The sequence below is a fragment of the Trichosurus vulpecula genome, chromosome 3 (assembly GCF_011100635.1).
Source record: "Trichosurus vulpecula isolate mTriVul1 chromosome 3, mTriVul1.pri, whole genome shotgun sequence".
In the NCBI taxonomy this organism is placed as follows: domain Eukaryota; kingdom Metazoa; phylum Chordata; class Mammalia; order Diprotodontia; family Phalangeridae; genus Trichosurus; species Trichosurus vulpecula.
Window position 1 is genome coordinate 192,433,762 of NC_050575.1, and position 24,738 is coordinate 192,458,499.

The following is a 24,738-nucleotide window of genomic DNA, read 5'->3' on the forward strand; positions in this document are numbered from 1 at the left end:
TATTCTATAAATATAATTGCCATACATCTGTATATCTATCCAAGTTATCAGTAAAACTGTTGAACATGTCAGGGCCAAGGAAAGAGAGCTTTGTGGCACTTTATTAGAGACTCCTTCAAGTTGACATTAAACGACATGAACAAGATGGAGATATGTGGGCTGTGCTCTGAGTCTGGTCATTCATAATCTATATTGTCATCTATATTGCCTCTTTCCACCTTGTTGACACCCGTATCTATGTTAGATACATTCTACATAGATATATTAGATAGAAACATTCATATTTATATTCAGCCTTACAAAGACTTTCATCTATTAGTATGATCCCACTTTGTCTCTTCTCAAATACTCAGTAAACCATCAGCTAAATGGTAGTATGGTTAACACAAGTCTAGAGGATAGTGGATTCTCTGGAGCTGAAATAATAGAGGAAAAACCCTTTCAACCAGGCCACTCTCATTTTGAGTTCACAAAAAGCCTCATCTTCTATGCTGTTTCCTTTGATCTGAAGGAGAAATAATTTCCCTTTTCTTTTTTTTTCTGATTCATTACAAAAGTTATGAGAACATTCACAGCAACTGAACCACTCTGCAAAAATCCTCTTCTTAAACACTCAGATTTCAGAGTTCTCAACAATAGTCTGTGAGTTCTTCTATGCAGCTCATTTTCTGAACACTTCAGTGGAGGAACGTGACAAAGCATTTTTCATAAATTGTTTTTAAAAGTCTTTTTTCATATAGTCTGGAGAAATTTTTTGGGAGGAAGTTGGTACCAAAACCCACTTGTTCATCCCCTTCTTTTGACTGACTTGATCATTAAGTTGAGTAATTCAGTATTCTGCATTGTTTGCAGAATTTTATCAGAACTGCACACTCTTCATGAGACTTTTGTTATATTCCGATGTTACCCTTTGTTTTCCCATCCATACTTACTGTATTCTCTTCTTAGATCACTAGTAATTCAATGAGATAACATATGCAAGTCCTTTAAAACACTATATAAATGTCAGATATTACTATTATTAGCAATCAGGCAACCAATAATTATTATGTACACAGCTGTGGTGGGCATCAAGGGAATATAAGAAATTGTTCCTGTTTGCAAGGAACTTAAAATCTACCTGAGAAGATGAGATTCATAATCACAAAGCAGCCAAATAACAGTACAAGGAAGTGTGTGTGAAAAGTGACAAGTGAGTGGTATCAATAAGTTAAGTGTTGTGGGAGTTTAGAAGAGAGAACTCTCAGGTGATAGGAACACAATCTCCCAAAGCAGATGTGAGGTCCCTTGCTGCCAGCAGCTGTGGTGCCAAAATGGCTGGAGGTGGCCAAATGCCATGGAGAGTGAAAAGAAAAACATGGGCCAGGCAGAAGAATAAAGAACAGCTCCACTTATTTAACTGAGGGACAAGGCTTATATACCTTTTTGGCAAGCAGAATCAACAAATCCACATGTGAGGCATTTGCATAAAGCATGACTTCCTCATGCTTTTGTTCCCTTTTTGCCCTAAACAATATTGTGTTAATAGCCCACAGGTGGTATTTAGCACGTGTGTGCCATGGGGTTTTTTGAGAAAGCACGTGTGTACTGAGGAGGCTTGAAGGGACTTCATCCTGAGCAGCATGTGCACGCCGAGGAAGGGATGGAGAGCCCACATGCCGAGTTATCAGCCCAAGGGCAAGAATAGGCCTCTGGCCTGTATCTTATCCCAGAATGGACTTTCTCAGAGCTGGCCCTCTACAGTCCCTGACCAAAAAATTTTTTTTTTTAAATTGGAAAAAACAAATCAGGAAGGAACAGAAAAGTAAATATATTTATTTTCTTATTAGGTTTTCTGACTGACTCAAGTGCTTCCCTAGTCTCCTTTCCTCTCTGTCCCTCCTCCTTCCCTTAATTCATTTGGGCCTGGTATTTGTCTCTGTGGTTGAAGTAAGTGTTCACCTCCAAGTCTTCAATTTTCCAGCCTAAGAGAAGAAAAATAAATTCCCCCAGAGATGAAAACAACAGGAAGATGTGATTGCTTTGGGCTTTGCTCATGGGAAAACTGAGCAGTCTCTCTTGTCTATTATCTGGGCTAAAATAATGTCTTTTCTTCTACTATTGGAAGACAAAAATAGGCTTGATTAGAAAATATTTTCTACCACCTGCAGGATCCCTTCCCCAATTTGCTCCATGGGAGACAAGTACTTCAGGCTAGTACATGCTGTCTCCAACCCATGGTTTTCTATTTTCTCTCAGCAAGAGACCTCAAGATGTGATTGACAATTGATGCAGCTGTCTGACTTTGCTTCCAGGGGGGGATTGGTGACAAAATATGGGATGTTTGGGAATATCAAGAAAAATATTTTCCTTCTGCTTTTTCATGGGCTTGAGATAGACTCTCTGATTCTGAATGGAGGGTTGTCTCCCTTTTACTCTGTCTTAAGTGTTGGACAAATAGCTGATATGTTAGGTCTTAGGGGGTTACTGGGGCTGAAAGGAATCTAATTCAGGAGTTATCTATGAGAGTCTGGGATGGTGCCATGGAATGAGAGGTAATTGGTTTGAGAATTATAGTGGTAAACTTTCAGGTAGGAGCCATCAGACAGAAAAGCTGTTCTCTCCTGTTCTGTTACAAGTAAGACAGTCTCTTAAGTGGCTTCTGTTGAGTGCATCTGGTCATAAAATAGAATTTGAGTGAATTTAACTCAAAGCTACTCTGTGGGCTTATACTCCATAATATGAGGGAGAATGACACTTTTTTTTTTTGTCGGGACTCCATGCTTACCTGGCACAACATTCAAGGTCTGCCACAATGCACTTCTTATCTATCTGTTAGGTGCAGTTCTCATAACATTATCCCCCTTATGCAGGTTTTTTTAGTTTTTTTTTTTTTGCAACTCTTCCTACAAACTGTAAATATTATTGTAGTATTTTCATAATCATTGTCATCATCTTTGTGAAACCTTTACTGGTTTGAATTAGACTCCTTTCACCCCTAGTTAGACACAAAAACTTAACAAACAAGGCCCTGGTATTTAATAGACAGTGGTGAGATATAAAGAAGAATAAGGCAGTCTTTACCCCTAATAAACTCATAGTTTAGCTGAGTAGAAAGACCGTGTCCTTGCAGAAATAATTAATGGGATTGTTCACTTTGTTCGTTGAGATGAATCTTATAACTCCCCCTCTTTGTATTTTTTCAAAATGCTTTCAAATATTGTTTAACTTTTATCCTAATGACAACTCAGTGAAATATAGGGCATATTTTTGTATATATGTATGAATTTTTTTCATCATTGTTTTACAGAGGAAGAACATGACTTGCTTGAAGGTTGTGACTTAACCCAGAATATCGCACAGTCAATTGGTGACTAAACTGGGACTAGAACCCAGTTCTCTTGATTCTTGGTTCAGTGTACTTTCTACTGTGACAGATTACACTGGCAGATAACTGGTATAGGGGCTGGTGATATAGGAAGAAAGTGCAGTCAACTTTTGTTTTGATTCTTATTTTTGTTGTTTCTTAAATAGGAGCAAAGGACAAAATATTGAGTGCAAGTGATAGCTTTAAAGTCAGAGGACTTAGGTTTTAATACTGGTGCTTTCACTGTGGGACCTTGAGGAAGTCACTAAAAGTTTCTGGGCCTCAGTTTCCCCATCTGTAAAATAAAAAGGTCGGATTAACTGACCTCTTGGGTCCTTTCTAGCTCTGGCTTGATAAACTTGTGAATCTCTTCACTGGGGTATCCTTTATGATTTCAGGAGTACTTCTTAGAACCCTGCAAGAGAGACAGAACCAGAGGAAGAGAGAGATTAAAGCCATCTGAGGAAAAGGGCCAGCAGCCCTTGTTTTTGTCATTATTTTTAGTTTTCAAGTAAACAGAAATATTCAAATGGAGGAGAGGAAGTCATTTTGGTGATTGCTACTCCATCTCCTGGCTAATGATTGTTATTAAGAATATCTTGACTGCTTAAGGAACATTGGATAATGATGGTAGGTACTCAGTGAAATATGAATTGGGCTTTGTGGATATAAATCACAGGTGGGAGGTACTGCCCTATTCCCCAGGATTGCTTTTTCTTTTGGATAGGGCATAAAGTTCGAAGCCCTTCCGAATCTTTCATGGACTCACCAAGGTTGACCATTTTGTGCCATTTTGCAGAATTCTTGAAGGGAAGGAACATTGTTAAAAATAGATACTACCCCAATACAAACGAATAGAATATAGAATAGAATTAAATGCACCAAGGCCACGTAGCTTCACTCTCTTTTTGCTTTTCTTCCTGAGTGAGAACAAGAGGTAATAGCCTTTGATCTTATATTTTGAATCATAGTAACATGTTTTCTTTGACAGGGATGCCTTAGGAGAGAAAGATCAGCCATTCAGAAGAGGAACAGAGATACTTGACTGGTGACTCTTGGTCACCATTTGTGCTGTGTTGTGAAGATGCCAATGGCATCACCAAGCTGGACTGGAACAATTTTTCCAAAACATTATGTATCTGTTTCTTGACTCATGATTGGTGATCTGACCTTCACGTAGGGAAGTTATTATTACTGGCTCAGCAGCCCTAGAGCACGTGCATCTTTCCCTTGATGAGTGAATGAGCATGAGTCATCTAGACTTATGCTCGGTCAATATGGTAGCTGAGGATTTAGGGCAAATTCAAGTGGTAGAAGGAGAAGACCTTGGGACATAAGGACCCATGGTGATGGTGGGAGGGGAGAGGACCCAATACAGTGCCCTGATGGAGCAAACCCAGAGACCCCAGGCTTTGCCTCAGTGAGCAAGAAGAATGGCAAGGCAGATAAGGTAGTACAGTATATACAGTGCTGGGCCCAGCATCTGGAAGACCCGAATTCAAATCTGGCCTTAAATATTTATTAACTCCATGATTGTTAGCAAGTCACTTAATCTCAGCTTACCTCAGTTTCCTCAACTGTAAAATAATGATGATGTCTCTTAGGGCTATTGTAAGGATCAAAGCAGATAATATTCATAGCATAGTGCCTAGCACATATTTTTTTTTTTCTCTTTTCCTCCTTCCAACCTCAGTAAAAGGCATGGTATAGGGTCCCAAGTTCTGTATATTTCAAGTGTCAGGGAACTGGAGGGTATAAAAGTCAGGCCTTTAGAGAATGTAGCCTGTACTTCAGCAGCATGGATGGTGATTGACTCCCCTCCCCCTGGGACGAGGTTAAGGTAGGAGAGGAGGTAGGTGGAGGTTTAGGCAGTAGCACAGGGGGAAAGGCTCCAGGAGAGGGGTGCCACAGTGATAGAACTCTTGTGGATGGTGGCCTTGGGCCAGCTCAGGACCATAAGCTCTGGACAGGAAACATTTTGTCCTCTCTCCTTCTTTCCTTCTTCCCCCTTCAGGGGGCCATCTCTAGTCATCTTGATCTATATCTTGCCACTGGACCCAGATGGCTCCAGAGGAGAGAGTGAGGCTGGCAACTTTGCACAGCCCTCCCTCACTTAAATCCAATTCACTTGCAAGTCATGGCAAGATATAGATGACTGGATGACTGGAGATTGCCCCAGACACAGTGGGTGACCTTGGTCTTTTTTCTTTTAGATATGTAGTGTTAATGACAAAGAAGAATTGAGGATGATGCTGAGGTTACAAACCTCGGGTAACTAGGAAAATGGTAATGCCTTCCATGGAAATAGGGAAGTTTGGAAGAGGAGTGGGTTTCTTTTGGAGAAATGGAACAAATTCAGTTTAGATATGTGAGTCTGAGATGTCTGTGAGACATTGAGCTTGAAGTGTCCAATAGGCAGTTGGTGTGGGACTGTAGTTTAGGAGATAAACTAGGCCTGGATCTATAAATGTGGTAGTCATCTGCCTAGAGATGGCAGCTGAACCCAAGAGAACTAATAACATCAAGTGAGAGAGTTCAGGGGAAGTAGGGAAAAGACCCTGGGCAGAGCCTATCAGGGATGGGGAACCTTTGGCCTCAAGGCCACATGTGGCCCTCTAGGTCCTCAAGTGCAGCCTTTTGACTGATTTCCCAACTTCACAGAACAAATCCATTTAATAAAAGGATTTGTTCTGTAAAACTTGGACTTGGTCAAAAGGCCACAACCAAGGACCTAGAAGGCCACATGTGGCCTCGAGGCCAAAGGTTCTCTACCCATGGCTAACTGGAGAGGGAATGGGAAGTAGTGATCAGTAAGGTAAGAAGAAAACCAAAAGTCACAAAAAACCAGATAGGAGAGTATTCAAGAGGAGAGAGCTCTTAATAGTTTGAAATACTGTGAAGAAGTCAAAAAAGATAAAGATTGGGAAAAGGTCATTTAATTTGTCAATTAAGAAATGATATATAACTTTGGAAAGAGCAATTTCAACTGAGTGATAAGGTCAAATGCCAGATTGAAGAGGGTTTGTAGGAGAGTGAATAAAGAAATGAAGGCACTCACCATAGACATTTTTTTTCAAGTAAATATGACTGAGAAAGGGAAAAAGATTTGAGATGATTGTTTATGGGGATGGTAGGGCATAGTAAAAGTTTTATAAGGAAAGGAAAAACTTGGGTTTTTTAGGGGGGGGAGAGAGAGAGTGAGAGAGAGAGAGAGAGAGAGAGAGAGAGAGAGAGAGAGAGAGAGAGAGAGAGAGAGAGATACAGAGAGAGACAGACAGACACAGAGACAGAGAAGAGAGAGACAGAGACAAAGAGAGACAGAGACAGGCAGAGAGACACAGAGAGACAGAGGGAGACACAGAGAGACAGAAGGAGACACAGAGAGACAGAGAAAGACAGAGACAGGCAGAGAGAGACATAGAGAGAGACACAGAGAGACAGACAGACATAGCATAATTAATCTACCGGAGAATATGTGGAGGGATGGGATCAAGGGTTGGTCTTGGTAAAGAGAAGGGCCACTTCATCAAAGAGTTGAATAAAGTAGGAGATAGTGGGGGATGATGTCAAGGGATTACGAGATAGAGAGGAGAAGAGAAGAGGAAACTCATGGTTAAATGGCCTCAATTTCAACAGCAAATTGTTGATGTTGGGGGAGGCTTCAGTTGAGAAGAGAAGGTTTGGAACAGCTACTGTGGATAGAAAATGAATTAAGTAGGAGTAAAATAATTGTCTTGCTTCAGCAAGGCCCAGTTGAGACCAGATAATATAAATTTGTAGAGGACCTCATCAGCACAGTTTCATGACTTTCTCAAGCTCCATTCAGAACCACTTGAGTAGGAGTGAAGGAGGCCGATGGGGTGGGAGTAAACCAATATCAGGATTTGGTTAAGCATGAGTGATGATAGGACAAGGAGATAAGGGATCTGATGATAGAGGATAGTGCAGAGTCAAAGTGGTTAACTGAGAAGCCAAGTTTGGAAAGGGAGGAGAGCAAGAGTAAGGGAATGGTCCAGGAATGTACTAAGGAATGGAAGGATTGGAGGGGAAGTAAGCATGAAAAATTGGTTTAGGAGGGGTGAAGCATAGGGAGAGATGAAGGCATAGTAGCTTATTATGAGTAATAAGCTATATATAATAATAAAATTTAATAATATATAATATAACAAATTATGTATAATATATAATAAACTATATACATAATAAGCTATGAGTAAATATAAAGAATATTATAAATAAATAAGCATATCTCAGAGATATTGCAGATTCTATTCTAGACCTCCACAATAAAGTGAGCATTGCAACAAAGTTAATCACACAATTTTTGTGGCTTCCTAGTGCATATAAAAGTCCTTTTATACTATACTGTAGTCTACTAAGTGAGCAATAGTATTGCCTTAAAAATGCACCTACCTTAATTAAAAATACTTTAGTGCTAAAAATGCTATTATCTGTGCCTCCAGCAAATCATAATCTTTTTGCCTGTGGAGTATCTTGCCTTGATGTTAACAGGCCACTGTCTGATCAGGGTGGTGGCCTAGCTTTTGGCTTATGTGAGCTTATGACATACCTTCCTCATTTAGCTTAATCATTCCTAGCTTTTGATTTAAAGTGAAAGACTTGCAATAGGTTGGTGGAGCAGTCAGAACACACACAACATTTAGCGATTAAGTTTGCCATCTTATATAGGGGTGGTTCATGGCACCCAAAACAATTATAATACTGACATCAAGTTTGAAATGTTGTAAGAGTGACCAAAATGTGATGCAGAAACACAATGTGAGCACATTCTGTTGAGAAAATGGTGCTAATTAGTCTTGCTTGTTGCAGAGCTGCCACAAACTTTCAGTTTGTAAAAAACACAGTATCTGTGAAGCCCAATAAAGAATGCCTGTAAATTCAGAGTTCTTGATCTGAATGCAACACTTGTAGGTAATGGTAATGGTCATGGGCATGACCACCCTTGTAGATGGCTGAGTTGGAAGAAAAGAAAGGTCTTTGGAGGTGAACAGATTGCATTTAAAGGAACATCAGCACCCAAGTCCCCTAGTATAAGAAAAGGAGTTGAGTAGACTGTAAGCCGGACATTGAACTCATGGAAAAAGAGAAAGAATGTCCTGGTGGCCTGACAGATAACTGCTACCAAAGATATGAAATTGGTGATAAATTTGGAAGGTAAACCTCAAAGGAGGAAAGATTGCTGAGTGATGGCAGCAGATGGGAGATCCAGGAATGACAACAGGGAACAAGGGGTATTCTGATTTCCCCTCTAGGACAAAGGTACAAGCAATATTGGGAAAGAAAGGATGGCTAGAGATGCATCTTAGGTGGTGCATCTAGATGCAACTGGAGCATGGGAATCAGAAAAACCTGAGTCTTTCCTCAGCCTGCTACTATTTGTGTGACCCTGGACAAGTCATTTAACCCTCTGTCTGCTTCAGTTTCCTCATCTGTAAAATAATATCACTTCCCAGGGTTGTTGGGAGGATAAAATGAGTTCTTTGTGAAGCACTTTGCAAACCTCAAAGTCCTATAGAAATGTTAGCAATTATTATTACAATGGTGATGATGACCATGCAGTGTCATCTAAGGCAGAGCCAGGTATCTGAGTACCAGAAAATGAGAGGAAAATGAGAAGATGTCTAAAATGAAGAGAAGGTTGTAAATTGTGAAAGGGGAGTTTCTCCATTGTGGGGGTAGGAGTGTCAGAGGGCACAGTGGGAGGGGAAGGCAGATCTGGAGGGAGATGTTGGAGGGGCATGGTTGAGGTGTACGGGCATGAGAAAACAGGCACCTCAGCTTGGGAGAGCTTACTCATATACAACTGGAGGTCCAGGATCCCTGGGAATTGAAGAATCAGTTTGTTAACCATTGGAGAATGGATCTGGGCAGAGAATCAGTAGATGAGAACAGTTCTATTGATGACAGCAGGTGAGTAGAACTTTCCAGGTCCCACCTCATGGTCTGGGTCATCTGCAGTCTCAGCAGGGCCTCACAGTCGGGGGTGTTTCACTAAAGAGGTGGAAACCCAACTATAGGATATGTCTCTGATGTAATCAGCATAGGAAATTCCTGGGGTGGGAGAGATCCTCCAATGGGAGGGGAAACTCCCCTCTACCAGAACAGATTACAACTTGTCTATAACTTGGTGAATAAGTCTTAAGAAAATATTTCAGAAACACAGCAGTCAAGTGACTTGCCCAGGTTCACATGGCAATCAGAAATTAAATGATAATAATAAATGATAATAGCTGCCATTTATATGGTACTCAAAGTTTTCAAATACTTTCAAGTGTTTTAATACATTATTTCATACTCTTTCGATATAGTGTAAATGATGCATATTCCACATGAAGCTATAAAAATGGACCCTCATGGGATGAGGTATTTAATTGCATCATTAAAGGTAAGTAGGTAGTGAAAGTAGGGTTTTCAACACCTGTATTGTAGGCTGGTTAGAAAGTCATCCCAAATGCAGCAAACACTTGCCCTTTCCCCTCCCCTCACCTCTTCCCTTCCTCTTCTTATTTACCTTGGCCCAGGTTTTTCTAGGCTCTGTCTAGGATTTTAAGAATGTAAAATATTCAATTACATTTCATAACTATCACAAATTCTACTTGTACTTTGGTTCCACTCCGAATTTAAGTTCTGAGGAAATCTCCAAGTACAAACTATATTTCATGTCACCATTAAGATTCTTAACTCCAACTCTAGTTTTGTGTGAACCAAAAGGAAAACCTATTCACATTATGGTTTAAGTGTGTTGACTTTAAGAAACTGAGAGATGATAGAATATGGTGTGAAGACCCTCAAAAAAAGGGGACCAACTCTCTGTAATCTGTATTCAGCCCTTTACTCCTCAGGAAACTACTGGGGTTAGCCACCAGTTTCCTGTGTGCCCTCCACTCCCCCATTTTCTGAGTGGCTTTGCCTGATTCGTGTGGATGCAGGTGACAATTTCTGGCCTTTTGGTGATTTTCAAATTTTCTGGATCCTGGCAAACCTACACTGCAGGCACACCTCCCCTTCTTGTGTTTACAGCACAGCCCGGAAGGTGGGGAGAGGTACTCCCAATATGTCTTTCTTAGTGTGGCACTACCCCAACAGAGAGAAAGGCCACTCAGTAATTACTCCACTTAGAAACAAACCTCTAGTTTCTCTAAGTCCAAAGATAGCCGCTCAGAGGAAGAGTACAGGGGTGCCCTTAGTGATTCCACCCCACAAAAGGAGAGTTTTCGAAGAGACATTTAGAAGCCCACCACCATGTGCATCTTGGCATTGAGAAGGACACTGGGAGCACCCCTGCTGCCCTCTGTGTCCTACCCCAGCAAGTGCTACTCAAAATTTTCCAAGTGCTTTAAGACATTATCTCATACCCTCTGGATATAGTGTAAATGATGCTTATCTCACATGAAGCTATAAAGATGGACTCTCATGGGATGAAATATTTAATTGTATCATTGAAAGTAGGTAGGTGATGAAAGTAAGGTTTTCAACACCTGTATTGTAGGCAAGTTAGAAAGTTATCCCAAATGCAACAAAACTTGCCCTTTGCCCTCCCCTCAACCTTTCCCTTACTCTTCCTATTCACCTTGGCCCAGGTTTTTTTAAGCTCGCTCTAGGATTTTAAGAATGTAAAATATTCAACCGAGATTTTATTCAACCGAGATTGAGCCTTGCTTTGAAAACTGTATATATTGGGGGCTTTTTTTTTTTTTTTTGCCTTGGGGCTTGCTCATGGGAAGAATGCTTCACTTGCAGTCTTTTTGATTTCCTAGAGGAGACTCTGGGTAGCTGTTATTAAGGCCTGGAACCGGCCCCCCCCCCCCCCCCCCGCCCCACCATATGAACCTAGAAGTGGGTGCTCTCTTGGGCTTGGAGCCCTGTCTATTGGATCTAATTTCTCTATGTCTGTCTGCTTGTTAATAATTGATTTTCTCCACTCTCAGAGTGCTGACCTTTTCCCCTGAACTAGAGGATGATGTTAGTCTTTCTTGGGTAATATATCTTTCTGCATTGTTTAATTAAAGTGAGATTATTAACCCCTTTGAAGCTGTCTTTCCTTTATAAAAGCAGATCAAGAACCTGTGGTAGCAGCCCACCCTGTATGCTAGTGCGGTTGCTAATACACCTCCTCATCTAGAAAATCCATGTAAAATTTTTTGGCCCTCCCTTAGTACCAGAGAAGAAGTTTGAATTTTTATAGTATTAAAAGATAAAACATATTCTTTATATAATACTGTACATAAATTTTATGCATTTCTGAGTTTCTAAACTTTTTCTGTGTTGTCTGTTGGCCTTTGCGAGTTGTCTGTGGCTTCCTCAGTCTAGATGTGGAAGGGATAACTGTAATCTTTAGTTTACTTAGCACTGTGCCAGGAGTACAGTAGGTGCTTAGTAAATGATTGTTAAATGAAGGAGACTTGATCTCAGCGACAAAATCAGTTTGTAAGGGTGTGTCTCATTCACATCTTATAAAGGAAGAACCCCTTTCAGGTATGACTAGATTATTTTTTAATTGATAAAGAATATGAAATTTTTAGTAGACTGATTGAGTAAAGGATGAGCAACTGTGAGTAGCTAATTTGCATATGAAAAGCCAGGAAAGCATCTGAGTATGCAGAAGAGACAATGAATTTGCTTCCAAAGCATAGACTGTTACTTCATTTTTCCTCTATCTGCTCATTTGCATGGACCTACAGAAGAAAAGAGTTTTAAAAAATGGAGAATACTGAAGCCCAGGGTTGTTTTCTAATTTGGGGCAAACAGCTATTTTCTGCTTATGACCTAGCTTACAGACATGAAGATTTGGGAATTTTACTGGAGAGGCATTATACATTAAGATGAGGTCTCTCACTGATGAAACCCAACCTTGAATAAGGAAGAGTCATCAAAAGAAGAGGCTCAAGATAAAAGCAACTGGGAATATTTAACCTGTAGAAAAGATGATTTAGCTGGTAGTAGAGAGGGTATGGGGTAGGCTTTCTGCCTTCAAGCACTGAGGGCTCTCATGCTTATTTCGCCTGTAGGATCAGTAGGCAGACATTATAGAGAGGCCAACTATAGCTTGATCTGAAGAAAAACATTCCAAACACTTAGAGCTTCTCAAACTGGGATGGGTTGTTTGAGAGGTAGTGGGCTCTCCATCACTATATATCTCAAATTGAGGTCAGAATGATAACTTGTCAGGGATGTTATAGAAGGAAATTCTGTTTCTGAACTGAGTTAGACTAGATGACCTCCAGGTAGCTGGGTAGCCCAGTGTATAGAGTGCTGGGCCAGGAGTCAAGAAGACTCATCTTCCTGAGTTCAAATCCAGCCTCAGACATTCACTAGCTATGTGACCTTGGGCAAGTCATGTAACCCTGTTTGCCTCAGTTTCCTTATCTGTAAAATGAGCTGGAGAAGAAAATGTATCTTTATCAAGAAAACCCCACAGAGTCAGACCTCACTGAAATCATTGGAATCCTAATAAAGCTGCCCCCAGCCCCCAATATTCTGACTTCCGTATAATTCCCACTGAATGTCAGGCCCACTGTACCTACCTAGGCACTCACCCTACTCCCCACACACTCAATATCCTAAATTCTTCATATATGCTTCACTGCTCACTAGAACAACAGGTGTATCCATGAACTCATGTTTCTCACAGAACAGCAGGCATGTCCATTTGATGGGATTCCAGACACTAGCCACTGCCCCCAGACCCATTCCTCATATTTCCCACAGAAGCAGCAGGTATGTCCATGCACTCAACCATATCCATCTAGTCTTAGACAGGACCACAATACTCTACCAATCAGAAAGCAGCACCACCAGGATGCCCAAGCAGAATGTGGACCCCAAAATAACAGAAGGGACTTCCCTAGGCACCTGCATATTAATAGTAAAGAACTGACCTAGGGTGAACTTATGACATAGAGAGGCTTATTATAATATCATTATCATACATATGTAACCCCCCATGGGTTTTTCTATGTGCATTGTGGGTAATTGCATCCACAGTTCCACTGTGGCTGGGACCCCTCCCCTGTTACCCAATCCTTTAACAACCTCCTCCTGCATTTTTAATATTCATAATTTCTGTTATGTAATTGCATTTTTACCCTATAAAAATCCATCTTGCTTTCCCTGAAGTCGCTGTTTCCTCTTGGAACTTAGCCCACTTCATGAGAGGCATCAATCTCAATAAATGCCTATACTTGGATTAGAGGTGGTCTGACTCTGAATTCTTTGAGATGGTTCCACCACAACACATCATGAAACCTCAACAGTTTTTGGTGTTCCTGGGTGGGCTGAGACAACTTCAATAAAACGACTGAACAAAAACAACAGATGACCTCTGAGATCTTTCACCTCTGAGATTCTCTGTTTTTCCTCTTTAACTTATTTTATGGTCTTGAGTAAGTCACTTTCCTTTTCTGAGCTTTAGATTCCTCATTGGCAAAGTGAGATAACTGGAGCAGATAATCCCTAAGGACTCTCCCAACTCTAAAAATATATAACAAAACCTTTGAGGAAAGGGTCCATGTCTTATTCATCCTTATAGTCCTGAGCACCTCTAGTGCTCTTTTTGTACATGTCTGTATTTCCATGAATCTATGACTCAATTGAGGTTGGTACTACCTCCAATAGTCCATGTAGCTCACAAACCATTCTGTTCAACTCCTGTCCATTATCTCTAGTAATTGTTCCGTAAGAGGAAATCTAGCCACTTCCTCTCTCCAGTATCTGAATATTTTATAAGCCCCAGTGGAACAGTTGTACCTTCGTTTCTTTCCTTATATGACTGACCCACCTCCTTTTCTGGTCATATAGCTCTGATGAGATCTTTTTTTCAGTCTTGAAAATAGCAGGTACTTAATAAATGAATGAATAAAAGCTCTTAAACTCCTTAGTCTTACTCATTTCCCAGGTACTCTACTGTTAATTTACTGGCTCAATTTCTCCTTTGAAGAATTTGGCATTTAAATTTCTGTAATTAAATCCCAAGAATACTAGAACATTTTCACCCTCTTGAAAAATTTACATGAAATGAATGATTCACTTTTTTCAAATTAACCATCAAACCCTTATTCTTTCCCCCTTTGCTTTGCTTTGTGTTAGCTCTCTTAGTTTTTTTCCTCTTTTATTTCATAGTCACAAGTGATTGCTAATAGCTAAGAGCAGCAGGGGATGCTGTTCATTTCCAGAGAATACTTCTGGATGTTGGGAACATAAAGGGGCAGCTACTTGCCTAGAGGAATTACCAGGGATTGACATCTGTACCAAGAACTCCTTCACAACTCTCTATCTAGTGGTAGACAGAGGGGGAGGAAGAAACAGAGTTTGATAGGCTGGCTTGTTTTTTTTTTTTTGATCTCCTTGACACCTCTTGGTTATTTTGAGTGAATAACCAGACAGCCAAGGAATACAGGTTTGAGCAAGTTCATAGTTATCAGAGGAGCAGACCTTCTCAGCATCAATCAAAGATCAAACATACCCATAGGAGAAAAAGAATGAAGATCTTGCTCTCTTCACTTTATAACAACTTTTCATCAAGGATAAACCTCTCAATTTTATGTTATCATGGATTTTGAACACTGGCTCCAGAAAGAACTTGGGCTGTGTCAAAGGAAATGTCTATGAAAAGACAGACAGGGCGTAGTAGGACATAGTTCCTGGCAGGTAATAGGTAGCCAGTCAACATGTGTTTGACAGAGATGATAATGTGAATGAAGTCAAGGAAGCATCTTTATTTCAAAGACCAAAATCATGCATTTGGCATTGAAAGCCCTTTGCAACATAGCCCTTTTACCACTTTCCAGTATTATTACATTTTATCCCCCTCTATATAGATACATTGGCCTATTTATGACAGCAACTATAAAGAATAATCCATCTCTGGACTTTGTGCATTTGTATTGCCTGCCCCCCATGCTAAAAGTACTCTTCCTCTTCACCTCTGACTCCTAGCTTCTCTGACTTCTTTTAGATTCAGCTCAAATCTCACTTTTTGAGGAAGGTGTTTCCTGATATGTCCATCCTTTCTTCCCTCCATCCTCTGGTCCAGGCCTGTATAATCTGCAGCTCGCCAAAAGATTTTGGTCAGCTCATGAAAAATGCAGAGGAAAACATCCTTCACATTTTCTGTGGGTTGCCTGAAACCCTTTGGTATGCCTCCTTGTGCAGGCCTGCTCTAGTCCCTTCCCTTCCATTTATGCTCCTATGATTCTTCTGTGCACATATAGTCATTTTTATGTGGTTTCCCCTATTAGAAGGTGAGTTCACTGAGAGCAGGTTCTATATTTTTACCTTTCTTTGGATCAGAGTGTTTAGCATAGTCCCTGGCATGTAGTATGTACTTAATAAATGCCTGTTGACTGTTGTGAGTTGAGCATTACTGAGCTTCTTCTATGAGTTCTTAGCCATACAGATCCCTAATAATTTACTGTGAATACTCAATAGGCAGTATGTTCTATCATAAAGATATTAGACCAGGAATTAGGAAACCTGGCTCCTAGTCCTGACTCTGTAACTAACCAGATAGATACATGATCTTGACAAAATTGCTTCGCTTTCCTCTAGTTTTCTCATTTTTCTACTAAATTTGAAGGAGTTGAACTAAACGTTTTAAAATTTATTTTGGGGATCTAGAATTCTGTATTTCATATGTATTTGTTTAATGTATCACTTTAACATTTCTATCTAGTTGTTAGGTGGTATGGTGGCTAGAGTGCAGGGCCTCTTTAGGATAACTTGGATTCAAATCCAGCTTCAGATACCTACTAGCTTCGTGAGCCTGGGGAAGTCACTTAGTCCTGTTTGCCTCAGTTTCCTCATCTGTAAAACGAGCTTTAGAAGGCGATGGCAAACCACTCCAGTTTCTTTGCCAAGCAAACCATAAATGGGGTCATAAAAAGTAGCACTTGACTGAACAACAACAAACTTGAAGGAAGCCAGGGTTCTAACAGTGAGAGGTAAGAAGGGAGACTATACCAGGCATAGAGGACAGCAGGTGCAAAGGCCTGAAGTGAGGCGGAGGATTGTGTGCAAGGAACATCAAGAAGGGCAAGCCAGTATTTGGGGGGCAGTGACATACTGAACAAAAGAATTTACATTTGATTCCATAGGTAATAGGGAGCCACTGAAATTTAGTGAGTAGGAGGGTAATATAGTCAGACTTATGATTTAGGAAAATCACTTGGGTAGTTGTGTAGAAGATGGATTGCAATGGGGCAAGAAAATTAAGCAAGGAGACCCAGTTAGAAGGCTACTATAAGAGATAGTGAAGGGCTGAACTAGGGTGATGGCCTTGTAAGAGGAGAGATAGTATGGAGGAATAAATGACAAGATTTAGCAAGTGATTGGATGTGTGAGGTGAATGAGAAAAAATGGGCAAAGGTGGCACTGAAATGAACAACCATGATGACCCTAACAGGGATGTGCCCTCTAGGAAAAGGAAAGTTCAGAAGCGGGAGGGTTTGGGAAGAAAAATATTGAATTAAGCTTTAGATATTTTACACTTCAGATGCCTGCATGACATTCGGTTTTAGTGTCCAAGAGGCATTTAATGATGGAGACATTCAAGTAACTGGACCTCAAGAGAGAAACTGAGGCTACGTATAGATGTAGAAGTCATCAGCATGAAGATGAAAATTGAACTCATGGAAGCCAATGAAGTGATGAAGTGAGAGAGTGTATAGACAGAAGAGGGTCCAGGACAGAGCCTTGGGAAACACCAACAGTGTTAGAAGAAAACCCAGCAAAGGGTACTGGTGGTCAGGTGGGAGGAGAAACAATCTATCAGATTAGTATCACCAAAATCCAAAGAAGGGAGAATACCTAGGAGGAGGGGATGGGCAGTGGCAAAAGCTAGGTGAGGATGAGGATAGAGAAAAGTCTCTTGGGTCTGGCAATTAAAAGAACTTTGGTAACTTTTGAGAAAGCAGTTTCACTTGAAAGATGAGGTCAGAAACCAAGGTTTAGAAGAGAGCGAGATAGAGGAAGTGAAGCCACTGAGTGTACCCCGAGTGCTTCTGGAGTTATGATAGCAAAGAATAATGTCTTGTGAGCAGAAATAGTTTGAGAACTTCTGGCCTTAGATCTTTTCTAGATATTCTAGAATATCATTGTATTCTTTGTCTTTTCCTTTAAGATGCCTTCTAACCATGAGATTTTGTCGTATTGTGAAAAAAAGATTTTGGTTCTTACCTTTTGTTAATCCTCTGAAACAAATGGTACACATTTACTTTATTTATATCTATCTTTTCCTCTCTAACTTTGTTCTTCTACTCTGAAAACTCTGACTCTACATTTCTAAAAGAAGTTTTAACTAGGCATAGATACAGATATGGATTTGGTCACTGATATAAATATAGCAATGGATGTAGATTTACCTATAGCTATGTATAGTTGTGTTTATGTTTATGATTGGGATGGACTGAGCAGTATAGAATATATCCAGCTATCTCACTGATTTATATTGAGCCCATTAAAATGACAATTTTAATTTTACTGGAAGGAAGTATCATTTCTAGGGATGATCCTCTAGGTCCTCAAGTGTGGCCTTTTGACTGAATCTAAACTTCACAGAACAAATCCCCTTAATAAAAGTATTTGTTCTGTAAAACGGACTCAGTTAAAAGGCTGAACCCAAGGACCTAGAAAGCCACATGTGGCCTCGAGGCCACAGGTTTTCCACCCCTAATTTATATATTATTTTAAAAAAGGATACATTCATGATTCTCGCCTCCCCCCTTACAAAAAAGCAAATCAACTGAATTGTAATTTAACTCTTAAAAGGGAATAACCTAACTCCTCCATACCTCCCCCCATCTCCTTAAATCTCAAACATTTTGATGTGTACCAGGTTTAAATTAGTTAAGACTTATATGGTATCGAGGTGGGGTGGGAAAGACATTTCATAATTTTATGAATGAATGTTAAATACTTCTCCAACTCCAATAAATCTAATCAGATATCTTGAGTTATTCAACTTACCAACCAAAGAATTCATTTAAAATTGAGTATTTGGATTTTGAGATAAGTTAAGAGTTTCTCTTTCCATTTGTCAATTTTCAATCTGTTTTATGCTTAATTTAATATTGATTTGCTCTTTAATATCTTTGTAAGAATGTTGGATATTTCAAGATATATACATACATACATACATATATGTATGTATGTATGATCAACTAGGTGGCACAGTTGACAGAGCCCTGGGTCTGGAGTCAGGATGACTCATTTTCCTGAGTTCAAATCTGGCCTCTGACACCAGCTATGTGACCCTGGGCAAGTCACTTAACCCTGTTTGCTTCAGTTTCCTCAAGTACAAAATGAGCTGGAGAAGGAAACGGCAAACCACTCCCCTATTTCTATCAAGTAAACCCCGAATGGGGTCATGAAGAGCTGGACTTGCCTGAACAACAACAATAATAATACATTTTGGCGTATCTTTTGGTTGAGCATATCACTACCCACTAAAGACCCAAACTCAGAACCAAAACACTGAAATTTTGCTCCTAAGCAGAACGCAGCATAAGATGAGTCCTTTCTTAAATGTGGGCTTCCTGAGAAATAACATAGATTCAAGGTACAGTGGAGTAGTTGCTATTCAAAAGCACAGTTCATAAGCCCTTAGCAGCACTTTTCTTTGATGAGACTAGGCAGACTGCACATCACTTCAAAGTTAAAGGCATTTGATTAAGCATCATGGCAAAGTAAGTAATATAGAAACTCCCCCAATATACAAAAGGGTATAAACTTTCTCACAAATTCACTTGCCACTTTTGGGACAGGAAGCACATGTTCAGGGAGCATATGTGGGAAAGGGGAATGTCAGAGGAAACGGAACTAGGACAACTCATGCTTCCATCATAGCAGTGCCTCACAAGTCCTTTGCCTCCCAGGCTGCCATTTGCTGCTTTCTCCATTGAGCTGTTGATGTCCTCAGATTGGCTGTTTCATTCACTGTACTGCCATCTTCTGGTCCTCAGCATTGTTACTGTGTTCCGGTTCTCCATTGTTACACTTGGCTGATTCTCCATTGTGCTGCTCTTGTTGCCATCTTCTGGTTCCCTGCTGAATTTCAGTACCTATACAGCTCCATTCCTTTAGGGGCAGGGTCACAGTCCTTTTAGCTTATAGTCTTAGGGGCTATTTCAACTTTATTTTAGATTGAAACCTATAGACATACCTAATCAGTAAGAAAATGATTCTGTTTCTTACTTAGCCAGTAAGAAAATAACTCTACGAATTATCCCCTTGTAGATTGCAAGTAGCAGAACTCAGTTCAACCCAAAAAAAGTATTCATTAAATGCCTATTATATGCTAGAATTGTAATAGTCTCTGGAGATGCAAAGATGAAAATTAAAACAATACCTGACTTCAAGGTTCTTACAGTTTGCTAGTGAGGAGCAATATGTACACAGATAATTAGATATAAGATATAGAAAAATAAAATACAGAGAAATTTTGAGGTGGGAGAAGCACTAACAAATGGAAGGATCAGGGAAGAACTCATGTAGGAGATGACAACTAAGCTGGCCCTTAATAGAGGTAAGGATCTTAGGATGCAGAAGTGAGGCAAGAATGCATTCCAGCACGGGGCTCAGCCAGTGCAAAAACCTGGATGTGAGAAACAGATTATTGTGTACAGGGAATAGGCAAGAGGCCACTTTCACTAGAAAACGGAGTGGTGGGAAATATCTGAAAAAAAAAGAGAATCAAAAGATGATAGATTTAGAGGCAGAAGGGACCTTAGAGGTCATAAAGTTCAACTCCCTCATGTTAATGTAGAGGAAATCAAAGCCCCTAGAAGTTAAATGACTTGCCCAGGGTCAAACAGATAATAAATATCTGAGGTGGCATTTGAATCTAGATCTTACGGACTCCACTTAGCACTCTGTCTACCGCATTACACCGGCTCCAGGTTGGAGCCAGCTTATTGGGGGCTTTAGATGCCAAACAAGAGACAACTGAAGCTTTTTAAAATCAATATTGACATTATCAGACTTGTGCTATGGAAACACTTTTGGAGTTTTATGGAGAACCAGTCGGAGTGGAGAGAGACTTGAGAAAGTAAGATTGATTAGGAGGTTATAGCAATAGTCCAGTTGAGGGGGGATAAAGACCTGAACTGGGGTGGCATGAGTGAACAGAAAGAGCTAGGTGTGAGAAATACTATGGAAGTATAATAGATAAGACCCAGCCCCTAACTGTATATGGGGGGAGGGAGTGGGGAGTGTGGTGATTGAGAAGGAAGAGTCTGAGATTGTGAACCAGGACAACTACAAGTGTGGGGGTGCCCTCGACAGAAAGAGATGAAACCTCACACTTGCCTTTTGAAGTCTTTGTTTCAGTTTCAGATGTAACTGTTAGAATTAGGGTCAGTATATTCCTTTTACTCTCTTCCTGGGTTCCAGTAAATCACTCTTGGAGCTTCATTAGCCAGACAGGTGTAGCAGATGGCCTTTCTGCAGGCCCCCAAAGTGGGATAGTTTGTATAGTACTTCAGCTATAGCAGAAAAGAGCTGGAATGATTTAATCCACGTTAAGTATGTTAATAGGTTCTGATACTTACTAGCTGTGTGACCTTGGAAGTCACTTCTCTGAAAAAAAATGGGTACAATCATACCTCTCCTGCCTCCCTCACTTAGAGCGGAGATCAGATGAGAAAATGGATCTGAGCACACTGAAAATGCTAAGCTCTCTGCAGACGACATGTTGCAGGCTCCTGAAAAGCAGCCAGATTGTCACCTTTCCGTTCTTGTTCTGCTATTTCAGGCAGTTAGGTGACCTAGTGAATAAAGCCCTACACTTGGAGAAAGACCCGAGTTCAAATTCTGACTTGGACACTTACTAGCTATCTGATCCTGGGGAATTCATTTAAGCTCTCTGGACATCTGTAAAATGGGGATAATAATAGCACCTATTTCCTCGGGTGTTTTGAGGAGTCAGTGAGATAACCTAGGTAAAGCACTTTGGAAACCTTGAAATGTTATATAAATGCCAGTTATTATTAGTGAAGAAAAAAGTAATTTTTTTTCTGTCTCTTTTTTATCTTCTAAGGTCAGTTGCCCTGGAAATAATGGTGTGTAATGTCTTCCCCAAGTGCCATTCATCTGATCTTTGGAGCCTCAGAGGTTGCAAAGAAAGGTTTTAATGATGAGTATGGAGAAGGTGGGCGCTCTAGAAGGCGAAGGCTTTTTAGTGCACACTGACTGGCAGGTGCAACCATGGGTAGAAAATGCATGCTATTTACATTGGAAGAATTGATTTTTCTTCTTCGAAAGGAGCACTAATCTTGGCTCATACAAATTTAGGCTTGTTCAGGATGGTATTAAGAGAAGGCTGCAAAAAAAAGCAACAGATGGCAAGGTCTTTGTTATGAAAATTGAATATGAGGAAATAAAAAGAGAATCTATTTGTGAGAAGTAATGGACCCTGTTTGTTTTCATCATTAAGGCTGTTCAGTTTTGCTATGTAAAGATGAAGGCATAGATGCTTTGAAGCCTTAGGCATTTCCTAAACAGGTTATCTTGTTCCTGGAGAGGATGATAACTGTGGTTATTAGTCATTATTATCTTTGGCACAGTTCTGCGACATCTTCAGTTCTGTGACTCAATCAGTAATTGTCAATTATCACCAGTCATAGAACATTAAAGCTGGAAGGGGCCTTAGAGATCACTGAGCTCAGGCTCTCTTATTTTACAGATGAGATGACTAAAAGCTAGAAGGGAGGGGCTCCTTGCTCAGGGTCACCCAGTAGTTCAGTGGCAGAGACAAAAATCCAGGTGTCCTGACTCTTAGGCCCATGCTTCTCCCATTGTGTCACCTTTCTTTAGGTACTGACATAAATAATCAAGATAAAAAATATCAAAGTGGGGAAAAAAGACCTGCCCTTATATGTGCTTGGAAAGTCAACTCAACAAGCATTTATTAAGTGCCTACTAGGTGCCAGGCACAGTACTACATACTAGAAAGCAGTACCTATCTGTGCTCCTAATGGCGACTCCAGTGCTAGAGTTTGGGGACTGAATGCTGTCCCTTATTGTCAGGTTGCTCTGAGATCTAGAGGGCAGGCACTGTGTCCCTCAGTGCCTATCACAGTGCTCTGCACGCAGTAGGCACTTTCTCAGTGATTGGATAATGCTATGGTTTTGTGCTTTATGAATAGCTCTTAGGCTACTCTTCTCCCTCCCTCTTTGCTCACAGCTGCCACAATCCTAGGGCAGGTGCTTCCTTATTTCTTCTTACCTAAAACAATTGAAAAAAGGGACAAAGAATTGGGCAGTGGAAAGAGTACTTGTTTGGAGTCCAAATACCTAGGTCTGGATCTTACTTCTGAGACTTGCTACCAGTGTGTCCTTAGGCAAGCCTCTTCACCTCTCTGTACCTCAGTTTTCTCATCTGTAAAGTAAGGGGTTTGGACTGGGTGATCTCAAAGGCCCCATCCACCTCTAAATCCATTAACTTGTTGATTCGTCTTCCTTCTTCCACTCTATCCCCTTTCCAATGTACTGTCCACATCATTATTGTGTTTGGAACATTGACTCATGTCTACAAGGTAGATTTACACAATGGGGCTTGAATTCATACTTACTCTTCACTTACAAAGATAGTTATGAAATGACTCATTCCCCCAGACAGCAGAACTCTAAAAATGAGCTGGGGTTTGAGTATGCAGCCATGCATAGAAAGGTTCTCCTCCCCTCTGTGGCTCCCTTGTACTTTTATGCCACATTTGGGACATTGTTGACCAGACATAATATTAAATCTAGCAAATGTATTATTTAACAGAATAAATTTAAGAAAACACAATTGGAAGTAAGTCTGGAGCAAGGTAATGGCCCACGTAATCCTCTCATCAGGCTTGTTCCTCTCCATGCTCATGCTCCTGCTCCCGGGCAAGCACGTACCATAAACACACATGGTCACATGCACTTCCTAGCTTGTATATTTAGTTAGATATTATCTCTCATGGTCTTATAGATGGGAATTACAGATAGGGCAAGCACTAGCTACTGTTGACCCAGGTTGCCCTGCTGCTGTGAGATGATTGCCAACTCTACCTTCTTTTTTCATTCTTCTGGAGAGTTCCCCAGACTCTTGCTGCAGCCACTCCTCCCTGGTCTGAGGAATGATCTTGAGTTAATTTCTTCTCTTCCAAAACCGTGAAGAACTATAAGTTCCAGGGGGTTTTGTGGCCATCCAGCCCCTTGCCAGAGGTTGTTACATATCCCTAATGCACCACTGTGTTTATATCATTCCTTTACCCAGCAACCTGTAGTATTTCCCCATTGCCCTCAAAGTGAAATATAAATCCTTACCCTAGCATTCAAGGCCCTCCTTCAAGGCCTTAAATTTGCTTTCCTGACCTTATCTCATACTACTGACCTTCAAGTAGTCTACAGTCTGGACAAACTGACCGATTCTCTTATTCCTCATTCTCATCCAGGGGAAATCTCCAGTTGTCTGATCTATGTCTTGCTGATGGGGTGCTTGGGTGCCTGTGCTTGGACCTCAGTTCCAAAATCACATTTCTCCCTAGCCTCAAAACACTGTCTCAGGCAGTTTCCCTGCAGCCCAAGTACAGCATGCCCCAGAAAAATGTTTATCTCTCTTTCTGATATAGTGGCCAGCTCCACCTATAGAATTTATTAGTTTGAACTGGCTATTTACTGGATGAACTGGCTGTATACTGGCTTATAGAGATATTTACTACTCACTGACCTATCATATGCATACTAGACTTAGATATATGTATACTCCCTTATGTTTATCTTGTCTAACAAGATATTGATGGGAGCAGCCTGGGCATTTCTCAGTCAGCCCTGACCATTAGTTGACTTAGTGATGTTTCAGGCCTAAAACCACACCTTCGTGTAGCCCCTCTTTGGGCTATTTCCCAGTGAAGTCTGGGTAAAATACTTGTGCAGGAGATAAAAAAAATGCATGTTCCTTTAAGAACTGACCACTCCTTAACCACTCCCTAATCTTGCCCTGAATTTCCTAATTAGCATATTTGGCACATGTTTTACTATAATTTAACTTATATAAGCCTTAACTGTAACCCTCTGTATTAGGAGGGCAGAGTTTATAATCTCAAAGAGGATCATAAACATGTCTGAAAGGTTCGGAACCGCCGGATATAAGAAACTCTCAAAGTAGAAGGTAGAAGAATCAAAACATATATTTAGGCTCCACAGTAACCAACCCATGAACCAGCAACCCCATTTTGATATATTGATCAAAAGCTTCCAGGCCCGATAAGTACGCCTTGAAAGAGTAACCAGGAGGCTACAGAGAAGCATGATTGCGTAAAGCAAAATCATGCTTCCCCCTCTATGGTAAAAAGATTACCCACTGGCCTGAAGTCTTTGTTCAGCTTCCTCCCGTAGGTCAGCTC